This window comes from Paramisgurnus dabryanus, chromosome 21, assembly GCF_030506205.2.
Source record: "Paramisgurnus dabryanus chromosome 21, PD_genome_1.1, whole genome shotgun sequence".
NCBI classification, from domain to species: Eukaryota; Metazoa; Chordata; class Actinopteri; order Cypriniformes; family Cobitidae; genus Paramisgurnus; species Paramisgurnus dabryanus.
In genome coordinates this window covers 17,761,495-17,787,407 of record NC_133357.1, presented here as the reverse complement: position 1 = coordinate 17,787,407, position 25,913 = coordinate 17,761,495, and the positions used below count along the sequence as shown (strand labels likewise).

Genomic DNA, 25,913 nt, shown 5'->3' with positions numbered 1-25,913 from the left:
TTTGTGATCAACTCCCCCTATTGGTGAATCGTTGGATTTTCGAAACGTTTTGAAACAGTTATGACGTAATGAAGCCTCGTTTGCTAAAATCACGTGACTTTGGCCAGTTTGAAACAAGCTCCAAACCAATGATTCGAAACAAAAGATTTGTAAATGTTTTGAAGCCTCATGAAGCGTGCTTCAAATCGCCCATCACTAGTCAGTGTTACTTTGTCATCAAATAGTCTTCCAGTTTTGCCGTGTATATCTCGTGTTCCTGTTTATGTTTAGTGTTTTGTTTAAATGATAGTGTTTAGTGTAGTCTTGTTTGATTTGTGTCTGCCCTGTTCTGTTTGTTTTGTTTTCTGTTTTGTTTAAATAAATTATTGTTTCTGTAGCTGTCATGTCCGCGCTTGGGTTCATCCTTGTCCGAATCCTGACAACGTTAAACAAAGCGTAAACATTTCTCGTATAAGTATTCAAATGTCTAGAAATTCGCTTCTTTTTATTAATAACCTGCTGCCCATATAAAACATTAATTCACTAAATCAGACTCTAAGATCAGTAAACATTCATAATTGTAACAAATTCAGATGTTGCATTTATTGCTTCTGCCAAACAATTAACACAATTCTCACTAACACGCTCCCAACTCAGACATTGGAATTGAAAAATCTGAGCTTTCCAGTCATAATTACGACTTGGGTTGCTTTCATGTACGATGTTTCTGACCTGACCTGAATGTTAGCTGTCTCCAATCCTGATCAAACACATCTGCCTGTTATTTTTAAATAACCCTAAAGACCTTAGCTGCATCTTAATTAGCTCCCTTGTTCAGTAGTCAGGGCACTGATCGGGGAGTCGGCCATTTTAAGAGTTGTCTCAATCACAAAATCCTCTCAGTGCACTGGAACGTTAATTTCCTAAAAATTCATACAATGCAAAACAAAAACCAGTGAGCATTGATGGTCCCTATGTTCCCTTGGCAGAAATCACGTGACCCTTTCTGAAGCTCTCCAACCAAAATTGCGCAAACCAACTCAATAAACTTCATAAAACGCAAGAAGGGACCACAATTTACTCAAAATTTATGCACGGATATGTAAGAGAATAATAAAAGTGTTTTTTATAATATACTTTAACAAGTGTTTAAATATAAAGTACAGGTAATTAAGTAATTATCACAAGAAATTAAGTCACAGGAAAATAAGTGAACAGTGTCCCAATGTGAAGTGAGCTAGGGTCTGCATTGCCTGAACCTGAGTACAAGATATACTTATTCACAACCTCTGAAGCTGATTGAAACACAGCCCTTGATTAGCTTGTTCAGGTGTGTTTGGTTAAAGTTAAAAAAACAACTCACAGTGGTGCACCTCCCAGAACAGAGTTAAAAAGCCCTGCGGTAAAACAACAACACATAAATCACCAAAATGTATTCATAATGCTGACACAAGTAATTGACATAATGCAAAATATACGTCTGGATATATGTACGGTAAGTATGCAGGTTATAATTAAATAAAACTTATATCTGTCAATAAATGTACTTGATTTAAAGGGACACTTCACCCATTTGCATTAAGCTTTGTATAGTTAGAACCCCAGTCATGTTTTTGAATGGTCATGCATCATTTCCTCAGTTGCCGCTGAGACAGGAGAAATACAGATTTCAGTGTTGCGCATCCTTCTTTCAATGATGTAAAAATCATCATTTTGCATCATTGAAAGAAGGAAGTGCAATGTCTTTGTTGAGGGAGTGAGACTACAAACACCCCTTTTCTCTGTCAAATAGGCACCAAATTCTAAATGTATGTTACATTTCAACTACAAATATGACACACTTTCAATAAAGATTAATGTTTCTACGGGTGAAATGCTCCTTTAAACGGGACCTATTATGCAAAATTCACTTTTGTATGATGTTTGAACATTAACCCCGTACCCACTTCATTACTTTAATTCCTATAAAACTATTAGAGTATCCCAGATCAAGCTGATTTGATATTCTGGTCAATGCGTCTTATGTTTGTGTAAATCATTTAGCTCTGGACTGCTTTGCAAACAAGAGTCAGTATGATGCTGGATGTGCACTAAAGGTTATTCTGAAAGATGGGTCTATAGTAACTATTTGTGGTCCAAATTCATATTAAAAACAAGAGTTACACTTTTACATTACATTATGTGAATGTTTGCAAATCGCCTTTCTGAAGGTGTTTGTTAGCATGATGTAGCGCTAATGTGGCTAGAAATACAGAATGTATTTACAGACATTAGATCATTTTAATTGAAGGCTTACTGTCTATATGAAGTATGAATATGCCTCTTTTAGTAAGGGAGTGAGGAGCAGTAGCTAATTTGCATTTAAAGGGGACATTTCACAAGACTTGACAAATAAATATTTTGTGTACCCAGAGTACATATGTGAAGTTTTAGTTTAAAATACCATATAGGTATTTTTGGTGTGTCCGTTTAAATGCAAATGAGCTGATATCTGCACTAAATGGCAGTGCTGTGGTTAGATAGTGCAGATTAAGGGGAGGTGTTATCCCCTTCTGACATCACAGGGGGAGCCAAATTTCAATGATCTATTTTTCCACATGCTTGCAGAGAATAGTTTACCAAAACTAAGTTACTGGGTCTTTTTGACATTTTCTAGGTTGACAGAAGCACTGGAGACACAATTAAAGCACTTAAACATGGAAAAGTCTGATTTTTCATAATATGTCCCCTTTAAAGGTACACACATGAAAACAGCACGTTTTCCAAATGGGGCATTTTAAACTGAAACTTCACAGACACATTCTGGGCACTCCTGAAATCTATATTACATCTTGTGAAAATGGACGTTATAGGTCCCCTTTAAATTGATTTATATATAATATACACCAAACACCTATAATAACTTAAGTGGTTGGATAAAATTGCAAGACATTGTAAAATTTTGAAGGTCATCCATTAATCCTTAAACGCATACCCTTTAGTTCCCTAAAGTCTTTTGAACAAATAGCCACATGAGCCCATTTCCAGAGAACCAGACCATATGTGTCAGTGACAATATTAAATGATGATTAGTTTCTCATTAGTTTGTGTTGATGATCTGCAGAACTGACATTCTTAATATAATTTTCTCACAAATACAGTACAGCAGCACAAGACAGGTCCTCACACATCACACCGATACTAAACACAAGCTGTGGCGTGAATGCTTCGGCGATGAGTCTGAGATGCTCAAGAAATATGCACGCAATATGGTTTGTACCATTTGTCAGGCACTAAGCAGAGACGTTAACCTGAGGTGACAGACTGATGATAAACAACAGCAGCTAGAGGCTAAGTGCGTATAACAAACTCATTATCGCATGGTCGCACCCCAGAGAACGCACACCTGACTGATTAGACAAACACAAATCAGAAAAATTTACAAAGTAGGCAGGGAGCAAGTTCTGCATGTTTACAACCGTGCATAAGTGAATGGAGGCAGAGAAGTTGTAACAAAATGTCACAAGCTGCCTAGCTGACAAATGTCTACATAGGCAGCACCATTCTAAGGGGACGATCACACCAAACTCGTTTCAAACGCCTGTAAACGCAACTGGCGCCACACTGCCTTTTTTGGTCCCTTTAACATTTTTTGGGGCTTTTACATTGCTAGGCAACCACCGAGGCAGCTGTCCTATCAATACAATATTGAAGCGTGAGCGTTCTTTTGCTGTCATATTAACAGAAACTTTAAAAAGAGGGCACTTGCTCTGACCTAGATCAAGGGTACGAGGTGCACAAACACACAGGAGACAGTGAATGGGTGCAGTCTCCGGCTGTTGCAAACAACTGTATACTTCCATCACCACAATGGAAGCCTGCCTCTCCCCTCATTTGATTGGACAATGGAAGAAAGTGAATGACATCGGGCGCTTTCCGCTCACTACCCATAGAAAACTATCCACTGCCACTGCAATAAACATGTAACAGCATTTTCACTGCATGTTTGAAGTCACTCGATTACGATTTTTTTTTCTCTCATGTGGGACAGATCGGATATGACACATGAACGTGCAAGAAATTCTGAAATTCTCAGATCAGTTTCAGGCCTATTTACATATGTGTAAATAAATCAGATATGAACCTCTGCAATGTAAGCAGACATACGTATAATATACGTCATTGATAAAGTCAACTCAGGTGGTCATCACCCGCAATCACGACTCCTTTTAGAAGAGCAATGGAGGATGACGTCTCCGTATCGTGGAATATTGCTGAAAATTTACGTGTTTACAGAAATAAAGCGTTATAATTTTGTATGTAAACATTGCATTTAGCCACGTTTACTTCTTCAGTTGTTTAAACACTTGCAGGTCCGTATATAACTTAAATTGTTTTGCCAAATGTGTTAAGTTTAAATGCTGATTTCGGAAATTAGTCATTTTTAAAAGATGATGTAGGCGGGTCGTCAAAAAAAACAAAAAAAACGGATACAGGCAACTAATCAGAACTAGGCATCAAGATTTGCAGTGTAAATCCAGACTAAAGGTGGTTGCACACCGAGCGAGAAATGCCGCAACACGTCGCGTGTAGGACAACTCGCAGGTCATCTTCCATGGCGACGTGCAAACACACGCGCAGGCTGCTGGTAGGCAGTATCCACGTGTGTAACCACAGTAGCAGTGCGACCGTCAAAGAAGAAGGTTGGCAAGTTAACCCACAAACAAAGAAGAAACAGCCACTTCTTGTGTATAATTTGAGAAGACCAGCAGTGATGGAAGTAAATAAACAGCGACTTTTGTTGCAGTTTGAGCTAAATCACTCCTCAACTTGGCTCATCTTTGTTTTCATCGGAAATACCTATGACGCAGTTTTATACCTGATGGGAGGGGTTCTGGTGGACCAATCACAGCGCTTGCTGTCCGCGTAGAACTGACGCGCTGTTAAAAATTTTGTGAGGTGCCTGTCAGGCTATGCAGAGCTACGCACAGGCTACGGATAACCTACGGCGTAGCTACGGCATAAAGCTTACGCACAAATATAAATCAGGCTTTAGTCAGACAGAGTCTAATTCAAGATTCAAAATGTGTGTTAGCAGCCTATGTTAATTGTTAACAATTTGAAACAAATATGATGCTTTTTAATGTTAAACTATGTGGATGGCACTCCATGGCGCGGCAGGGATTTGAGCAGCATCCAGAGTAACAGCAGACAGTCGCTGTCAGACGCTGCCGGTGTGTGTACATTCATAGAAAATAATGTGTTTTATTTTTAGATATATGGTGCGACGCAACGCGGTGCTTCTCGTCCAGTGTACGACTCCCTTAAGACTCAATCCTGTATTACAAAATCAGTGGGGTAATTTACAGGGAGGATAGGGCAGGTAATTATTTGAATATTTATAAAAATCATCTCGTCCTCCATCTCCAATCTTGGATTTTTTTTTTTCATTGAGCTTGGATCAATGCACAGACTTCCGAGAAGGCATCTTGGGAGGCAGCATAATTAAAATGTGCTTTAAAACGTTGCCTTCATAAGGTTGGAACCGAGCCTGTGAGAGAGAAAGAGTCTGTCCTGTCTTCTGGTTCTTGTAGACGATTTTGAGCTGGAACAAGCTGCATGTACTGATGGCACGGCTGCTGGGTCGTGACAAGTCTGATTAATCACAGGGAAGCTTCCAGACCTCACAAACATACAGTACACGCTCACACACAAACAGGTCGCATCGCAAACAACCATTAAAACAGACCCATCGTTTATACACAACCATTCCACTGCTTTAGAAATCAGACAAACAGGAAGTTACAGGACTATCAAATCATCATTGCTATAAAAGGACACAAACACAAGCTGAATACTGACGAGACAATGAGGCAGACCATCTCTGTACACCCAGCAGAGGATGTCTGGATTTACTCTTACTGTGAATGATGTAAAGCAGAACAGTGTTAACATAAACAACAGAGTTTGGTGTTTCTCCAAGTTACCACACTAGAGAACCATTTCACATTCTTGTAAATTAAAATGCATCCGCTTTGAATTAATCTGCCTGTGAAAGAGTGATTAGCATTATTGTAAGAAGAGGCATGAGGTGATTGGGGATAGGAACACATTTTTTGGTCTTGAATATAAGGATTATGAAAGGTGTGACATTCTTTAGATAAAGTAGAACTTGATGGCTGAGATTAATGTACTTTAGTTATATAAGGTTTATTTTTCTAATTTGTGTGGTTTTATTCAATTTTTTTTTTTTCAATTCAATTTTATTTATATAGCGCTTTTCACAAAAGTCAATTGTTTCAAAGCAGCTTTACATAAATAGAAGCAGTGAAAAGCACAGAAAAACGACAGATAGCACAACAAAATACATGATAGCATGAGCAGTTAAATTTGCTGCGGCTATGACTCAATATTATAAGTGCTTAAGCAACGTATAGAAGAGGAAGCTAGGTAAAGCCCAAAAAAGGCTGCCTCCCCGGGGTGAAAAACCCCCTAGGAGAAAAAAAAACCCCGTGCTTTTATCCGAGGAAAAATAAGTCCTAGGAGGGAAAAACCCTTGGGAGAACGGTTAAGGAGATTTAGCGGAGATTAAGCGGTTCTGCCGGTGATCGTTGGTCAGGCATCAGCTGGGCATAACGTTGAAGGACGACCAGTAGATCAGAGGTGTGCCGATTTTCACATCTACCGGGACTGGGTCTGTTTGTCTCGTTGTCCTCAGTCGAGGACGAGACAGGGAGAGAAAAACAAAATCGTATTAGCGTAGCGGCCGTTCATATGTATTGAAGTGTCACACAGTAATATGGTTTAACTCAGCTTAGTTCCAGACAGACTAACTATTGCGGCATAATTATATTATCCACAGTTGAGGATTTAGCAAATTGGGGGCCCAATGCGAGGGTATATATGGTAAATAAAGGTCACCTTCCGATCTTTAAGAGAAAATGAAACCTGACGACCCGTTTGACTAAGGCCTAAAGCCCCACTGTCGTCGTTAATGCAGGTTCAGTGGCAAACGGGTCTATATTGTATACCATTTACAGGACCAGGACAAAACGCCAAAAACATCGCAACCCGACCATACGTGCTAACCCGTTTGACTAAGGCCGGAAGCCCCACTGTCGTCGTTAATGCAGGTTCAGTGGCAAACGGGTCTGTATGGCATACTATTCAAAAGACACACGAAAGCGCGAAAAACGCAACCCGACCATACATACCAACCCGTTTGACTAAGGCTGGAGGCCCCACTGTCGTCGTTAATGCAGGTTCAGTGGCAAACGGGTCTGTATGGCATACTATTCAAAAGACACACGAAAGCGCGAAAAACGCAACCCGACCATACATACCAACCCGTTTGACTAAGGCTGGAGGCCCCACTGTCGTCGTTAATGCAGGTTCGGTGGCAAACGGGTCTGTATGGCATACTATTCATAAGACTTACGATAGCGCCAAAATCGCAACCCGACCATACGTGCCAACCCGTTTGACTAAGGCTGGAGGCCCCACTGTCGTCGTTAATGCAGGTTCAGTGGCAAACGGGTCTGTATGGCATACTATTCACAAGACACACGAAAGCGCGAAAAACGCAACCCGACCATACATACCAACCCGTTTGACTAAGGCTGGAGGCCCCACTGTCGTCGTTAATGCAGGTTCAGTGGCAAACGGGTCTGTATGGCATACTATTCACAAGACACACGAAAACACCAAAATCGCAACCCAACCATACGTGCCAAACCGTTTGACTAAGGCCGGAAGCCCCACTGTCGTCGTTAATGCAGGTTCAGTGGCAAACGGTGGCAAACTATTTAATGCAATTCATTTTAAGTGTTCATGCAGAAAAGGTTTTTATTTATTTATTTGGTTGGTCTGTGTTATGACCGTGAGTGCTTTGTTCCGTGAAAATAACTATTGCGAGTTAAGAACCTTTACTAGACAAATTATGCGAATGCTTTGTTGAAGAGAAAAGTTTTAAGTCTAGATTTAAACTGATCGACTGTGTCTGATTCTCGTACATCGGTTGGTAAATCATTCCAGAGCTTAGGGGCTAAGTAGGAAAAGGATCTTCCACTTTTAGACACTTTTGATAGTCTAGGGATAATCAATAGGCCAGAATTTTGCGACCGTAGTGTGCGTGATGGATTGTATTCTGATAGTAATTCTCTAAGATATGAGGGTGCTAAGCCATTTAAAGCTTTTATCTAGTACAAATCTGCAAGTTTCTCTTTCATAGGTGATAAGTCGCCCACCTTCAGCCCTATTGTTTAGCTTAAATGTTACAGTAAACAAACATACAGTGATAGATGTGTGTGCCATCCTTTGAATGGTCTCTTAAAATATTCCACATTGCTAATCATAGTTAACACAGCGATAGGTTAAATTAGACAATAAGCCTTGACAAAATTCCCCAAACCACCCGAAAGTACGAATCACGACTCTAAACTGGGAGTACATCGATCTAGTACAAGTTCATGGGTGGGAGGTCACGGGTTTGACTGCCGTTCCAGTGCACTTTCATAGGTAGAAGGTTGGAAAAACACGGGTTATAGGCTGCCTGGAATGCATACTCCCAGTTCAGAGTCGTAAATCGTGGTTATGAAGTCGTAATTTACATGGTCAAAACCTGCCTGGAATGCAGCATAATTCATATGTTAACTAGGAAATATCCAAAATCTGGTTAAAATCTTCGGAGTTAATATACAAAAAATAGCTGTCACGGTCCCGCAGAATCAGTGACTGTACATATTCGGACATTTCCGAACCTTCTTCTTCATCCATGTTTAATAAATTCCTCCTAAAACGTGCTAGCTTACACTTGTCAGCATTGCATCCGCGGCTCTTTTTTGCCTACAGCTAAGCCCCACCCACCCGGAGACGTTGCAATGTTTACAAACTTTTAAGGGGTCTATTACACAAAATACACAAAGTAATGTGCTTTTTAGCCACGAAATATGGGCCCTTTAAACGCTGGTGGAGAAAGAGTTAACTTGCACTAACTGGCATTAATTCAGAATTAAATTCTGAAGATGACATTTTCTGGATGTTATTCATTCATACTGTATAATGATTAATCTTAAACATTAAACTAGGGATGTTTCGCTTCAATTTCTAGACATACACATAACTCAAATTCATTGCATTTTACTGTTTTCTTTTGATTGACAGGATATATCGGCCATGACTAATGGCTGTTTTTAAACCGTCGGCCGATGATGTGGAAAATGTGCTTTTATCGACCAATACCGATATTTGGCCGATATATCGGTGCATCTCTAGTGAAAATACTGAATCAAGCATGCCGCACAAGCCCTGAAAAGTGAAGCCAAAACGTCTCGATCGCCCCCCAGTGACTGGTCCCAGTATAGGTCATAAGCCCCGCCTCCCCCATGTTATTCAATGGGACTTGAGACCAACTAAACAATTTAATTACACTTCAATTATCTTTTTTTCCAAAGCAGGTTTCTGTAATTTACTGTAGTTGTTATCACGCTGATGTAAATTCACGTGTTTGTTTTTAAAATAAGTTTGTTTTTAGTTAGTTATTTAATGCTATAAAAACAGTGGTGTCACGTCATGATTGACAGCTGTGATGTGCGCATTCTGCGAGAGCGAGGCCTTGATTTCGCGGCTTTACTTCCTGATCACTACTGTGCAGGACTGGTCAGAAATCACTACTGTGCAGACTCAAGACCCAAGATGTCAGCGCCGTATCTGGACTTCACTTTTCACTAATGGAAGAGAGCGAATGGGCGTTGTCCATCTTTTTTTACAGTCTATGTACTAAATACATAGAGACAAACTACAGTAAATAGCTAATAAAATGGGTTTATTTGTGTCAGTCTAAAACTGACGACTGCCAACTAAAAGTCGTATCACAACATGAAAACATAGTGATTTAGGACAACATGAGGCTGAGTAAATTAGTTTCTCTGAATTAGGGTGATGTATTTCTTTAATTTTAAGGCTGATAAATGGTTATGTGCAACAAAAATCTTACTCTAAAGACCACAAACTCCTTGAATGACCATCCAGAGGAAAATTGTGTTGCTCAGAGCAGAGGTTGATATTTTATAGCTTAGGAGATTTAATGGAGTTTCATTTAAAGGTATAATGTGTAACTTTTAGAAGGATCCCTTGACAGAAATGCAATATAATATACATAACTATATTATCGGTGGTGTATAAATTCCTTATATAATGAAATGTGTTGTACTATTACCTTAGAATGAGCTTTTTTATCTTCATACACCGCTGGTCACCTTAAATGCTTGATGTCATGTTTTTACAGTAACACTAAACGTACAAACTGTTTTAAATAGCGCATTTCTTCCCTTCGTTGTCTCAGATGACAACATGTTTGTCCTGTGGCAGGTACCGTAGCTTCTCATTGGGCTAAAAACACATTAAACCTTTAAGTATCAGATTAAACCCAAAGTATACTTCGTCCGTCTGCATTCGCGCGCCGTCCAAGATTTAATTTTCATCATCAGGAAGTTATGCAGCCATCCGTACACCCTACATTTTTAAGGACAACACACATACAGCAGCCCAATCATTTTTTTTCACATGATATCCTGCAGAGCGTCTTCCTTACACACTTCATCGGCCGAATAGATCTGTAACTTTCCCCAAAGGCTTTCTTCTAAGCCCAATGCCTGAGTTTCTTAAGGAAAGTGGGTTAATCGTCACTTTGATTACATCATTAGGATGTTTTCCAGCAGCGTACAGGAGAGAGTATCAAGCCAGTCAAGCAGATACAGACAGATGGATCGAAATCTCAGGGCACGCATTCGACAATTTCATTACCTCACATACACTGGAAGTGAGAAATGTGAGAATTCATCATTTCTCAATGATTGAGGAGAATTGTAATGCATTTATAAAACTTCATTATACATGAAATAATTGCAGACTAGTGAACTCAATGCATGCTGGTGATTAGAGTCACTGCTTGATTTAAACTGCAACCTTACTGAAGAGGAAATTAATGTCATGATATCTACAGGATTACAAGCCCAGTGATTTTCAACAAGGCTTTGCTTCCACTTAAACTATTAAAGGAGCAGATTTTTTGATATGACAATGGTCCTGAATTTAATCTGTTTATAGTGACGGCCGGTGTCTTCTTTTTTGAGGGCGCTCGATGCGAAGTTCGTCACAACATGTATGTAGCCCGTCATGTGTGTGGTTCGTAATTTCAAAATATGTGTTCTGCGCTTCAAAAGATCGTGTGTGCATCACGTGTCTTGTCAAAATAAGTGCCTGTTTACTGTTAAGGGAGTGTCTTGCATGTATTTTGTGAACGTGAGCGTCAACGGTTTTGACGGGTATGCAGCAGGGACTTATTTTGACAAAACACTTGGTTCACATGACGCAACAAACAGATATTTCGAATCTGCGCCCCTCGGAAGAGCAGTCACGAGCTGCCACTGTCTGTTTATCTGTTTCTGTCTGGATTTTTGTTGACGTATTTAGAAATAAAGTGGGTAATAATACCATATAATTATTACATGTATTAGAAAGTCTTTATCTGTAAAGTCTTAGGGGGTGTGTACACCAAAGCATTTAAACGTGTCTGAATATGCCAGGCTGACGCCAACAGCGGGCGCTTGTCAGCGCTTCTTCAGCTAAGCGTTTTGGTTGCTATTTTGTTTATCAGTCGTTGTACAATAGGGCTGTCACTTTTGAGAAAAATCTAATTCGAACGGATATCGAATATCATGCAATGTATCCGAATATATTCGAATATCTAGGTGCCCCCCGCGTGCTAAAAAAAAGATAAACACCGTAATAGAGATTTAATCACAAATTTATTAACAGTGACAGTCATAAACAGGACTGTCTGGATTACTTTTTTTACGTAATGTTTGAAACAGCAGGTTATCAACTTATGAATAACAACTTATACGAAAAAAAAAACTATTCAGAACAGGTACAAACAATAACGTGACAACTTAAACAGCAGCAGGAGTAAGGCATACAGCCAAGCCTAAACGTAATTCGCGCCCGCAGATTTCGGTGGAAAACTCTGCGGATTTAATGCCCGTGATTGACAAGCACACATATCCAGCGCTTCAGCTGGAGAAGTAATCTCATTGACAACAAGCACACATAAATAGCCTATCCCGCACGTTTGTGAGCCGTCATTGACAAGTACATAAACCCTGCGCGAGCTGTTTGCTTGATCGTTTTTAATGATAGAGAGCACAAACCATTTGATATTTGAGATGAAATTAAACTTACCGCTGAGTTTAGCAGATCTCACTTGACTCTGTTGTCTATGTGACGCGCGACAGTCAGCACATGATCATTTCAAATCCGTTTACAAGACAAATGCTGTTGTTGTTTAACTATTTCCCCGCCATTGACGAGATATCTCATCAATCAAGAGAAAACGCTTCCCCGCCAATGACAAGTTTTTCCGTCTTTCCGCAATACCGCTATCATCCACTAGGTGGCTTCCGCAACTTTTTAAACCCGGAAGTATTGCCCTATGGCAAGCTGCTGCATGTCCGTGTCTGTTTTAAAGATCGCTCTGAATGGGAACTCTATGAAAAGTCCGTCACAAAAATGGAATTATCTCTGCTTTTTGCTCAAAATGTGGTGTTTTTGCAGAAACCTACCCATATTCAAAAGCTGATTACAAAAGAACTACTGAAGGTAGGATGAAACGTTTGTTTTTGTTTGAAAGCAGAGGGTCTGTTCTTTCATTTGGTATATTGTATGTTTATATATTTGAAGAACAACATTTTCTGGAAGACATTAAACTTTTGTGAAAATCATTAAAAACGCTAGCGCTGGCTGGCAACTTTTTTTAAAAACGCTGGGGGTGAAAGAGTTAATATAAAGTTACATTGCATTGTAAAAATGATGAAATTATCTTCATACATGCGTATTTCATAATGCGAACGTATTAACACAAGCTTTATATTCTGCTGTAATATTTCAGACTATAAACAATAATGTCATTTTATATACAAACTATAATTCTATCTTGACATGCACATTAGGTTCATGTTGGTCCAATTTGATGTCCTCTCTTGAGCACAGTTGCCGTCGTCGGTCTCACTCTCAGCCTCCTTCCTATTACGAGTTGTTACTGTAAAAAATGTGCTACACATGACATTTGAAAACCAGACGGTTTATTTATAGTTCGAATACGGATATTTCACGTCATATTCGAATGCATATTCGAATATCGAATAAAAAGTGACAGCCCTATTGTACAATGTGCCGGTTGGTTGTTGTGGTTTTGTCCCGCCCCTCATCCACTGTGATTGGACACTGGGTAAAAAGTGACATTGACAAGCTAAGCATTTCACCCAAAGTTGAAAATGTATAAAAATGCGGCACTCAGCACTGAACACGAAAAAAAACACAGCAAAAACGCCCAGCGCAAAACAACACCCCTACTAATGTTAGAACCAAACCCCTATGTTTCAAACACACTAATAATACTGATCTCCAATAAGGAGGTACAACCTGATCACATGCTCCCCATTCTGTAATGAAGCAGCACACGTTGAGCTTCTGCAGTTGCAGCCGTCCTAACACATGCGCTAATTGAAACTCTTGGCTTTGAGACAGTCTTCAATCAGATTGCTAAATAGAGGCCACTGAGATGAATGGCACCTCAGTGCTGTGCTACACAGAGGCCTGGCAGTGACTAAGAGCATCAGGTGAGAAAAACAACAGTGAAGACTGACTCACCCTCTCTGATAGAGTGCATCAGCATTGTGCCGATGAAAGCCAAACAATCTCCCATGATTTACCTGGCAGTGCTTTAAAGCAATGGGAGAAGAAAGGTAAACCTTTACACGGACTGTCAAATACTCTCTATTTCTCATTTAGAACGGTTGAGGAAATCTTATCGGATATCTTTGAAAACAATGAGCAATGGGGTGTACAGAAAAGAGAGAAAGGTGGAGACTATGAATAATGATAGAAACATAAATAAATAAACTAAGAGTCCGCACATGCTGAGGTTTGCCCTGCATGAGAGACCAGGAGCAAATGCTACAATAAATGCGCACCGCTGTGTTGTCGCCAAAGCTTTAAAAGCATTGAAAAATGAACAGGGACAGTAGACTTTCACAGGCTGCTGTCTCAATGGGGTTGACTGCTAACGGTGCTTAAAAGAGCTTGTCTAGTTACGCTTGGCTTGATCCCAGTTCTGCAAAGAACAGGAAAAAAAATCAATCAGCAAAATTTGGCACCTGCTTACTGAAGCGCTCAGCATCCAAGATGCCCGACCTGATCCTTAGTGACTCCCAACAGTACTAGGATCAGACCGCTGGAACCGAAATGTCTTGTCAAACTACAGGATTTTAAAGACTCTGTCATGGACTTTTCCTTTTATTTACTGTGGCAAAAAAAGGAAAAGTTTATACAAATTGTTTATGGGTGAATTGTCTCTTTTCGCTTTCTCACACAATGAGATAATTACATAAAATAAAGGTTGAGTAAATATAGACGGAATTTTTATTTTTGGGTGAACTATTCCTTTATTACTTCATTTCTCATCATGGCACCCTTAATCCTCCCTTACGTCCCTATGGTGACTATGTAGTGTTTGTGAACAGAGCCCTGTGCACCAATTACAGCCCTTTCTAAATATAGGAGCCTTGAAGTGGAGACATGGGTGCCCCTCCTACCATAACCACAGCTGTGTTTCTGTGTATGTAGACATGTAAGAAGCCGTGCGTGTTCAGATGTTGGATATCTTATATTAGCAAATGCAGCTTAATGTCATTGTCAATTTACTAAGTTACTTGATATGTGCTTTATGCAGTATGTTGCGTGTTTGTTTCGCTGTAAGATTCACTGCTCAGGTCGCATCAAAATCAGGGAGGCAGATGAAATAAGTACATAAAATATACATTAGAGTTTAAGTATAGCACAACAGCAGAGCTGCAATGCAGAGAGAGACTGAATACAAACTTCACATAAATGTATGTGAGACAGTACTTACAGTACATACAGTTTATCTATATAAAGCACTCAAAGCGTATTTTTATAATTATTTCACAGCGCAACATGGAAAACGACAAAAACATCAATGAAAGATGAAAGGCAACTACCTGACCATCTAATGCCTACTGCACATACAACTTGTTTGCATACTCGACTCTGTTTTGCATTTTAGTGTTTGAACATTACTGCATTGGCACAATGTGTGTGTTGGTAAACTATCATCACTCAAATTATTAGCTAAAATCAACTAGGAACACCTATAAACCAAAATGAGAAATCTAATGAATCTAACCCCATGTGCACAAATGGGATGAAAATGCCCTCTTAAAGAAAATAAGACTGTTGCATAAGACCCAGAACAGCACTCTGCACTCTCCTTTGGGAATCATATGGAGTAACAATTTATGGAGTGGGATGAATGTATGTATGTGAGTCAGTGGGGGGGGGGGTGTTGGGGAAAAGGATCTCTAAGCTGTCAGTATTGCTCCATTGAAGGCTGTAGTGGTGCTAAGTGCTGTCATATGATGTCTGGAAACAAAGCAATCTAAAATTAGCGTAGAGAGGAATGGATTAGAATATGATTGGATCTTTCTTTCCCACACAAAAGACCATCTAAGTGATTGTAATAAATCCTGTTTTGTTCAACATCGGCATGTCAATGTCTCCTCTGTTCTGTCCAGCTTGCAGAGCTGTTAGAAAAAACTAGTTGTCCCTATTTCGGAACTTAAGTTTAAAATAATAAACCTGTGTTACACCTCTAGATTAAAGCAATAGTTCACATTTAAGAATCTATTAAATGCTGTATCCAAAGTGAGAAAAAAAAACAATAGAGCTATTTTTCTTAGACAATAGAGCACTTTGCACTTAGTTCACCCAAAAATTATTAATGCATCTTGACCAATAAGCAAGTCAACAAAACCATACAATAACTTTTAAATAACGATTTATTGTGCAGTTACTGGCGTTTTGTTTTGGTGTCTCCTCTCCTTGTTTTGGTGTCATGGTCTTAAACCACGCATCGTGCGCTGCATCCAACGCTGATTCTTTCGCAAATGAAAATTGGCCGCTACCAGAAGCTTATTATTATAGTTTATAAAGTTTTAAATGTGCGATGTGTTCTGGGAAAACCTGTCGGATGTCACGCTGGAACATTGTCAGGAAAATCATAATATGTTGAATGTAAATTTATCAAAATTGTGTTTTCATAAAAGTATTAATCTATCTCAACATCGCTAAAATATCTAAGCAAAATTCACTTTTTCAGTGCAGAAAAAGCGATTTATACATTCTAAAAATGGCTAGGTTATTTTTGACCCATGTTGGGTAAAATATCGGACAAAACATGCTGTGTTAGAAATTACCCAACGCTGGGTTAAAAATGACCCAAATGTTGGGTTGTTTTTATGCACCATGGGTCAAAAATAACTCAGCCATTTTTAGTGCAGTGAAAAGCTGAAAAGACTGCGTCTTTAATGCAATAGTATCCGTCTGGACCGGTTTCATGAGAAATTCTGTCCCCCTGGGCAATATTCTGTCTCCCTAGGACCCAGACTGGTACCTGGCAATAATGCCTAGTCAAAATTTGGCAGTGCAAAATCGTGTCTGCGTTGGCGGTCTAGCAAGCTAATTACTTTGTACAAAATAAAAGCATACAAAATATTTTTTTTAAATAGAAGCTTACAAAAAATATAATAAACTAATATTCATGTTGCAGACACGTCAGTAGTTTTGTGTCATCATCTGCTTTACAAAAAACAATACTTCTATTTTGTAAATTATTAACATACCTTACGAAATAATATAAATACATTTTTTTATAGTAAAAGTGTAGTAATCATGGCTTATAAATGATCATTTTAATGCGTGATTCAAATGTGTAGTAATCATGTTCTGTAAAAGTCATTAGCCGTTTCTCAATACCAAGTACGCCAAACTCGGACTTGTGTCCTTCGTAGTTCGAACTTGCAAGTTCAGACTCGGAAGAACGAACTCCTGACGCGAAATGCATTCTGGGAAACTTCGCTGTCATAAGTCCACACAAGTCTCCTCTGATGCATCCTCAATAAAATGGGCGGATCAAGAACACATCCGGGGATTTTATGTGAACTTGGGCTCGATGCGAACTTTGAATTGGAACAGTACCTGGTCCGTGACTGATGACGTTTCACAAGTCCACAAGAACGCAAGTACAGAAAAGAACGCATATTGAGAAACGGCTATTGATTAACTTGCATAGTACAAAAGTAGAAAGGGTACAGTATACAATATCTAAATATAAAATGACACAAGCAATGTGTAGATCTCACCACCTATAGCCTCATTTATATACTTCTATATAAAACATATAATTTAAAAAGACATCAATTGTAATTTTACCAACGTTCTAACTACATAAATCATAACGAGATTTTGTAGGAATTGTAATAAGGCGCTAAAAAACTAGCCATGAGGTTTTTTTCAACCAATGGGATTACGCTGGGTCCTAAGGGGGCAGAATTGCCAGGGGGGACAGAATTGCTCATGACCAGTGTTGTAATGTAACGAAGTAAAAATACTTCGTTACTGTACTTAAGTAGAAATTTCACGTATCTGTACTTTACTTTGCTATTTACATTTATGTCAACTTTCACTTTTACTCCACTACATTTTCTAGATAAAATGTATACTTTTACTCCGATATATTTCCACTAAGCATATTCGTTACTCGTTACTACAAAATAAAATCAGTAGAAATGTGTGCGACCTCAATAAGGGAGGTTTTTGCGAATCAGTGCTTCTAGATTGCATTACGCACACTCCGTACACTCTATTTCACGCACACTCTATTTTAGCGTAGTGCTGCCAAAGAATGAGGAAGCACAACTGTAACTGCAATGAAAGCACCTACTGGAGGACCTCCCGTTATTGTAATCGACCACCCCGATGATGAACAGGGAGAGAAAGCTAACGTTACAGTATATGACACCGGTGGAGGTGCAACACAGTCACCCATTGCTTTTTCTTTCTTAACACTACAAAGACAGTTTACCTATAAAAATAAAACCACATGTAGCATGAAGGTGTATCAATCGATTGATAATTGGTTCTTTTAACTGAAATGCGGGAAATCAGGTGCCATAGCGGCCCTATTGAGCGTTACATAGTCCCTCATTTATAGTAAAAGAGGTTTTATATGTGAAATGTGTAAGGTTTGATGAAAACTGTCCTAGCCTGATAAACAATAAAATATATTACCTTTCTAAATGTGGGCCTAGGCCAATACAACAAAGAAGTATAAGAGACCTGTTAAACTAATATACTTGCAATTCTGTTTAGATGCTTCTGTATTTTACCGGCTATTTACTTATACTATGCACAATACCATTAAAGTGAAATGTAATCTAGTTTAACCTAAAATAATAAAACGTGGCTAAATGTGTCAAGGTTAGGAAAGCAAAATAAATTGGCTTATAAACTTTTAAAGAACATTTTGAAAAAGAAACACTTTTATTAAGTTGTTGATAAAGATCCTATCGAGCTCTTTACTATTTTGGTGCATTTTCACGTCGCTTTGTAGAAGCTAGCTGAATCAATCACATGCCAACCTGGGCAGATGTGTAGCATGCCGTCTTACTAAAAAGCAATCACAAAAACCATGCCGGGAGAAGATTAAAACTACGAGCAAGACTTCATTAAATAAGAGTTATGCGACAAATGGGTGCTGTAATAACAAGTGCTGTAGATGTTTCGTCCTTCAGATAAACATGACAATAGCTCTGAAAGACGCTAGTGCACTTTTTCAAAACAAAACTACATCTAGGCATCATGCACGTTTCTTTGAGTGCTTAAAGAGAGACTTTAGATATCTCTCCTGCTGCCTCCCACATGCATCAGTCGGTGACTCATTGTGAATATGTGTGGCATTGGTGTGCGTTAATTGTGCTGGAGTGCTGGCAGGTTAGTCTGAATTAGACAGACGTACACAGCGATCTCAACATTTTTACGTCATTTACGTCACGGCCTTGCAACAATAGAGCCCGTCTTTGGCAGTACACAGCGTTGCACGCTGAAGTATATTTGGAAACACACTGGCAGGGCTACACAGCTTGCTCTTATTAAATGGTTGAGTCGGTGCATGAGTGTGAGAGAGAAAATAGAGATTAATAGTGACACTCAAATAATATTAGTGTTTACCTATATTGATTTTTAAAATGGTTTTTCTCAATTAAATTTGGGGGATGAATAAAATTCATTTCACATTTCATCATATCTATCCATAATAAACATGCTAATGATATTCAATTTGTATAAGCTGCGGACTAAATAGAAACATAACTTTTAACAGACATCTTGCTCCCTGTGGCTTACTCTTAATATACTACATTAAGAGACAATAAAAAATATAACAGAGAAAGAGAAAATTAGAAGAGGTGGGCAAAAAACAGCTTCACAGGGTTGTATCATATACATATTTTAATATATTTTAAATAATGTTTCAGGCCTGCCGTTTTTCAAGCGCGTTTATATGCTATGGTGGACACAGGGCCTAAGTCCCTGGAAAAAAGCATCATTATATGCAAATAAAATATAATTGTAAAAAAAATGCTTTATCTGAAAACTTATTTATTAAAGGGGGGGGGGGGGTTCAATGGTATTTCAAGCATTCTGACTTATTAACACAGTTATAGAGTTGTTTCCTCATGCTAAACGTTGGCAAAGTATCAAAAAAGCAGTTGGACATGTTACAGAGTATTTCTGTGCCGAATGCACTTCGCCAGGGTTCGTACAAGTTTCTGAAAGTTTTTTTTCGATTACAGGTCCAACTGACGTTTCAGGGGTTTTCTATACGTATCACTTCTTTATATGGGCACTTCTCCCGGAAAACCCCGCCCACCCGTCAATCAGCGGGAAACGCTAGAGCTTGCAAACAGCTTTCACGCCACTCAGCTTTGTTTAATTTCAAAACTCAACAATGGCACGAAAGATGAAGTGTGTTTTTGGATGTAAGGAGAAGACATCCAGCCTTATGAAAACGATGGATATAGTTTATTATCCGGGGTAGCAGCAGAGTTTTGCGTGTGTGTTTAATGCGATGGATTTTCCCAACCGGGTCACGAGTTGCACACAGTGAGTAAAACTTCTGTCTTATGTTGGAAATAGTCACGTGCATATTATATAAATGACACGAACATGTAGTGAATCATAAGTTAAAACAGTGTATAGTGTTGCATGACTCGTACTCGCTCCTCCTGCGGTATAACTCCTCCTTCTTAATTTTTTCGTACGTTATCGGAAAGATTCGGTAAAGCTAATCTTTCTTTTATAAATCTGATTAAACTAAAGACTCTTCTGAGATATAAAGGATGTCATACTACTCTATAGGTACTCCAGATTAACATCAGAAACAGCATGTGTTACGTGAGCTTTAATGTATTGAAAAATCTACTTTCAGTTTGGTTTCAATAATTGCTCTTTTTGGACTGAAGAGAGTCATTTGGTTATAAAACAAAAAGTTAAGCTTTTAAAACTCATATAAAAAAACAAGGACAGCTACTGATGATAACTTATAGTAGGACCCCCATAAGAAAAATGATTACTACAGCTTGTATACAGTATGCATATACAAGTGCAAGCACCTAGGGAATCATGGGTAATGTTCTCCTGTCTATCAGTGGGGGTAATGAAATGAAAGCATAGCATCAGTGTAATGAAATAAAAGCATAGCGTCAGGTTGAGACAGACAAGGATGGGTGGGCGCAACAATAACTGTACTCCACGGCCATCCGGGGGAGTGTAAATTGGTGCTATGGGAGATGTTTTCAGGAGGAGTCAGGTCTACTGGGTTATCTTTCTTAGTACAGAGAGTCACAGAGAAGAGTGAGAAAAACAAGTAGAGGGAAGAAAGAGAGAGAGAGAGTCGAGCAGAGAGGAAAGAGATTAAAGACTACGATAAGAAAGTATATACTGTATATACACACACAGCAAAGGATGGAGGATGGTTCACAATAAACCTGCATGAATCTATCTGAGTAAAAATGATTAACCATAGAATTATCAGTATTAGGTGAACCATCCATATAAGACAGATTGTTAAACTCTTTCGAATTTGGGACTACATACTCTGATACACTCCAAAGCCGTTAAATGAGCAAAGAGATGGAAATTGCGAGTAATCTCTCAGCTGAGCTACAGAGAAATCCGCCTTTTTAGCTTCCAGTGTCCTGAGCTGAAGAGCATGATGAGACGAATCAGTGCCACACACATGCACCAACAACCACTAATACTGTCTCAAAAGGCCGTGTATAAACACCAAAAATTCAGCTCATTTTTAAAAAGTAAATACTGCTGAGTCACAGCATGTTTTCGTACAATATTCAGTGTCTGGGGGTCAAAGTGACACAGACTGTGATGAGGATGAGGAGGATGTGTGGGCGAGTGCCATCCCCGCCAGTGATTCTGCTTTGCAGTGACACCCTAAGCAGATTTCAGCTTTGGGCTGTTTGCTGGATCCGCGAGCGTTTGTGGAGACACAATGACAGCAAGCTCATGAAGACTGAGGCTCATTTAGAGATGCGTATGAGGAAACTCTAGGCTTTGAAATATCAGAAATCTTCATCTTAAATTCACTACAGTTTGAGATGTGCATGCATGCCTTAGTACTAAGTTTTTAAATAGTAGCCAGATATACACTCACGTAAAGGATTATTAGGAACACCATACTATTACTGTGTTTGACCCCCTACGCCTTCAGAACTGCCTTAATTATACGTGACATTGATTCAACAAGGTGCTGAAAGCATTCTTTAGAAATGTTGGCCTATATTGATAGGACAGCATCTTGCAGTTGATGGAGATTTGTGGGATGCACATCCAGGGCACGAAGCTCCCGTTCCACCACATCCCAAAGATGATCTATTGGGTTGAGATCTTGTGACTGTGGGGTAGCCTGGTTAGCCAGACCTACATCAAGATGTAAGGTCTGGCAACTCTTCACACAAACGGCTCAATGCAAGGGGCGGGATATAAGGTTGTCCCTCAAAATGCCTCTGCACGCAATAGGATAGCGCTATGACGGATCAGAGCAACGAAGAAGGTGACGTAGTTACCGTAACCAGTCGGCAAAACTCCAAACACATCTTTCTTGCTTAAAAAGGACTTCAGTAGGGTTATTTGCTCTTCTCTCAAAGAAAAACATAAGTCTAAGTCCTCCAGAGTCGCGGCCAAAGCCGCTTCAAAAGATAGCTGTTCGCCAGCAGCAGCAGCAGCCATTCTCTGTTTTCAAGTAGGAACCGTTGCAGCTCTGTCGTCATCATGTTAAGCCCGCCCCACAGACGCTACACACGATGTGATTGGCCTGACCAAATTTTGGTTTTTGGACCGGTTAAGTGTATTGTGAGTGCCTAGACTAAACCCTGGCAGCAAATATATTTTGCGGCCGCTAGGGTGCGTCTAGATTTCTAGGCTAACTGTGGGGGCCAATTTTCAAGAAACCAATTTGAAATGATTTGAGCTTTGTGACATGGTGCATTATCCTGCTGGAAGTTGCCATCAGAGGATGGGTACATGGTGGTCATAAAGGCATGGACATGGTCAGAAACAATGCTCAGTTAGGCCGTGGCATTTAAACGATGCCAATTGGCACTAAGGGGCCTAAAGTGTGCCAAGAAAACATCCCCCACACCATTACACCACCACCAGCCTGCACAGTGGTAACAAGGCATGATGGATCCATGTTCTCATTCTGTTTATGCCAAATTCTGACTCTACCATCTGAATGTCTCAACAGAAATGGAGACTCATCAGACCAGGCAACATTTTTCCAGTCTTCAAATGTCCAATTTTGGTGAGCTTGTGCAAAGTCACGAACCCCGCAAACGAATGGGACTCGGCTCTAAATAAAACAATTATTTACACTTCCAATAAAATTTTCAGAAAGATGGTTTTGGTCTTTTAAAGTAGTTGTTATCACGCTGATATATGTTCAATTGTTGAATACTGATGCATAGAGGGTACGGGGTAGCTTCTACACAGAAGTATAAATCAGGCTTTACTTTGCAACTACATTTAAAATTATTATCCTAACCCCTTTCCTACCCCTAACAGTTTACTAAAACTGATGAAAGTTAGTCGACATGTAGTTGCAAAGTACTTATTTATTGTTAATTGTTAAAAACATTAACTATAATATAGTTAGTTGAATTTAGACTATCAAAATAAAGTGTATGCCTGCTTGAACACTGCAAAACAAGTTGTACAAAGAAAACTCTAACACAATGCCCTTAGTAAATAAATAGACAGCTGAATGTAGTCAATATTAATTGAGATAAGTGAACATTTATGCAACAGCTATTTCCAGCTTTTAGTATCATACTAAATTGTTCGTCCAAAACTCATTACGAATCCAGAAAATTTCAGACCTGTTTCTATGGCAATAATCTCAGTCAAGAAAAAGTTGAACCACATCGTGATCACAGTGTTTGTGCTGCTGTATGTGTGTGCATGTCTACAGTTTGGTAGTACTGAATTTTCAGTTTGAAAAAAGGTTGAGAAAACAGTATTTCTCTAGAGATATGCAAGTTTTTGTAATTTGACTGAAACAATGTCAAGCAGAACAAGATTACTACATTAGTCTGCGGGAAGAGATAATGGAAACATATGCACTAATAAGTGAAACGTTTTAGTGTTTTTCTATATATAAAAATTCTATACATGAAACTTGCAGTTTAGTGCCAGCTTAGTGCCAGCTAAGCTGAGGCTTTGAGTGTTTTTGAACTACACATGCCAAACTTTCAATTCTCCATAAGGGCAAACTAACCAATAAATCCAAAAATCAACAGGCTGTGTTCTGTCTTGGCACTAAATGAAAACACCAACTCTGTTTCTTTTAACACAGATTCAGTGTGATAAAGTCATGTTAGGTAGTGGTATCATGCAGCGTAAATAAACATTTTTAAACAATTGCCCTCTGAGATGTACAGCAGTGTAGGCACTTTTTTCTCTTGTTCAAACTTTGACAAACACACAAATATATTCTCATCCTCTCATGCATTATTCAGTTAAATTTTCTGTGTCTTTAGGGATGTACTGAAACACCAGATCCTTTACCAGCAATGTGCACAATTGAATGACCAGTCAAGGTTTGGGTATCACAGTGTGTTTGGGGGCACCACCTTAAAACACAAAGCATGAGCCTCATCACCCGAAAAACAAGACGTCCATGTGCACATGTACGGCTGCCATGCTTTAAAGCTCACATAACACATGCCGGTTATCTATGCTTATCTCATGTTAATCTTTAGTACCTATAGAGTAGTACTGCATCCTTCATATATCCAAAGAGTCTTTAGTTTTATCAGATTTATAAAAGACAGATTCTTTTCGAATTAGCCAGAGCTCCTGGAGGCGTACTGCGGGCAGAGCGAGTCAGGGGCAAGCAACACACACAAAATATTATTTCACTATCTCTGGATAACTTGTGATTCATTACATGTTTGTGTCATTTAAATTATATGCACTTACATGCAGATTGCCAACAAAACCCGAACATTTGCGACTCATTACCCGATCGGGACCGTCCCCTTTTAACAAAATTCAGGGGATTTCACTCACAAACAACAACACACTTCTTCAGTGATGTTGATTTCGTGTCAGCTCTTGTTTGATGTGTGTATTCGCTAATCTGGTTAAAGTGCCCATATAAGGACTTCCACTATACTTCCTGCACCGAAATTGCCCATAAAACTAAATAAAAAAACCTAAAGGAAACTTTGGTACAAACCCTGTCAAAATGCATTTGGCACAGAAATACTCTATCATACGTTCAATTGCTTTTTTGACACTTTGCCATGTTTGCATGATAAATGTAACTCTTAAAGTAGTCTTTGATGTCCCCACAGGGCTTATGTGAAGTTTTAACTCAAAATACTCCACAGATGATTTATAATAGCATGTTAAAATTCCCATTTTGTAAGACCTAGCAAAAAAGTGCCTTTTTTGTCCGTTAAAATGCAGATGTGCTGATGAAATGCAAACACCAATGATGTTTAATTATCTTTCTCTCTGCACTAAATGGCATTGCCATGGTTGGATAGTGTAGATAAGGGGCGGTATTATTGTAATTGGCCTTGCTACCTACCCAACAAAACAGGCAAAATCTGAACAACCTCATTTTTCACATCCTTGCAAAGAATGGCTTACCAAAACTAAGTTACTGGGTTGTTCTTTTTCATGTTTTCGAAGTTGATAGAAGCACTGGGGACCCAATTATAGCACTTAAACCTTCAAAAAAGTCAGATTTTCACGCAATGACCCCTTTCAACAGTGTTAATAAGTCAGAGTGCATGAAATAGCTTTAGACTTCCATTTAAAGGAGATAAATTAAAGATGCAACTTTCAGATAGTGTCTTACTGGCCAGACCGTCTTAACAGCTTAAGCACAGCATGCCATCCGCCTGTTTTTTAAACCACCAGCAGTAAAAATATATAATTAAATATCTAACAAAAAAGTAAACCTCATGATTGTGATGCATCCCTCGCCTTTACTACACCTCCAGTACATCTTGTGCTGAAAGACCGTGTTTGTTTCAAAATTTAAATAAAGCTGATAATTTAATCACACTTTGTCGCAGACTTTAGTATGTTTTAGAAAACCTCAGTGCTATCTCTGTACCCTCTATATTACAGTACATCAAGCCTTTACTGCTTTCATGTCAAATGAAAATACACAGTGTTAATTATCTACCAATGGTCAGACTTTACCACAGAGGTACCCATTGCCATAGAAACACTACTGAAGATGAACTGCTCGCAATTTAATGTTGAGTGAACATGGTTGTGAGTTTGTTTTATTATTATTATTGTTTTTTTTTGTAGAAAATAAAAAGGGTATGTGTGTTTTAGCAAAATAAAGCAGACAGATATTGAACTGGATTAAAGGCATTGGAGGATAAAACAAGAGGATGATACTCTATAAAGACAGATAGGGAGGAAAAAGAATGTCCAATAAT

At 39.0% G+C, this 25,913-nt stretch overlaps 1 protein-coding gene across 1 annotated transcript in view; it reads right to left on the bottom strand.

Moving 5' to 3' along the window:
- Positions 1-25,913, bottom strand: part of klhdc8b (kelch domain containing 8B) — a 155,787-nt gene that overhangs the window by 74,133 nt on the left and 55,741 nt on the right. The window lies entirely within an intron of this gene.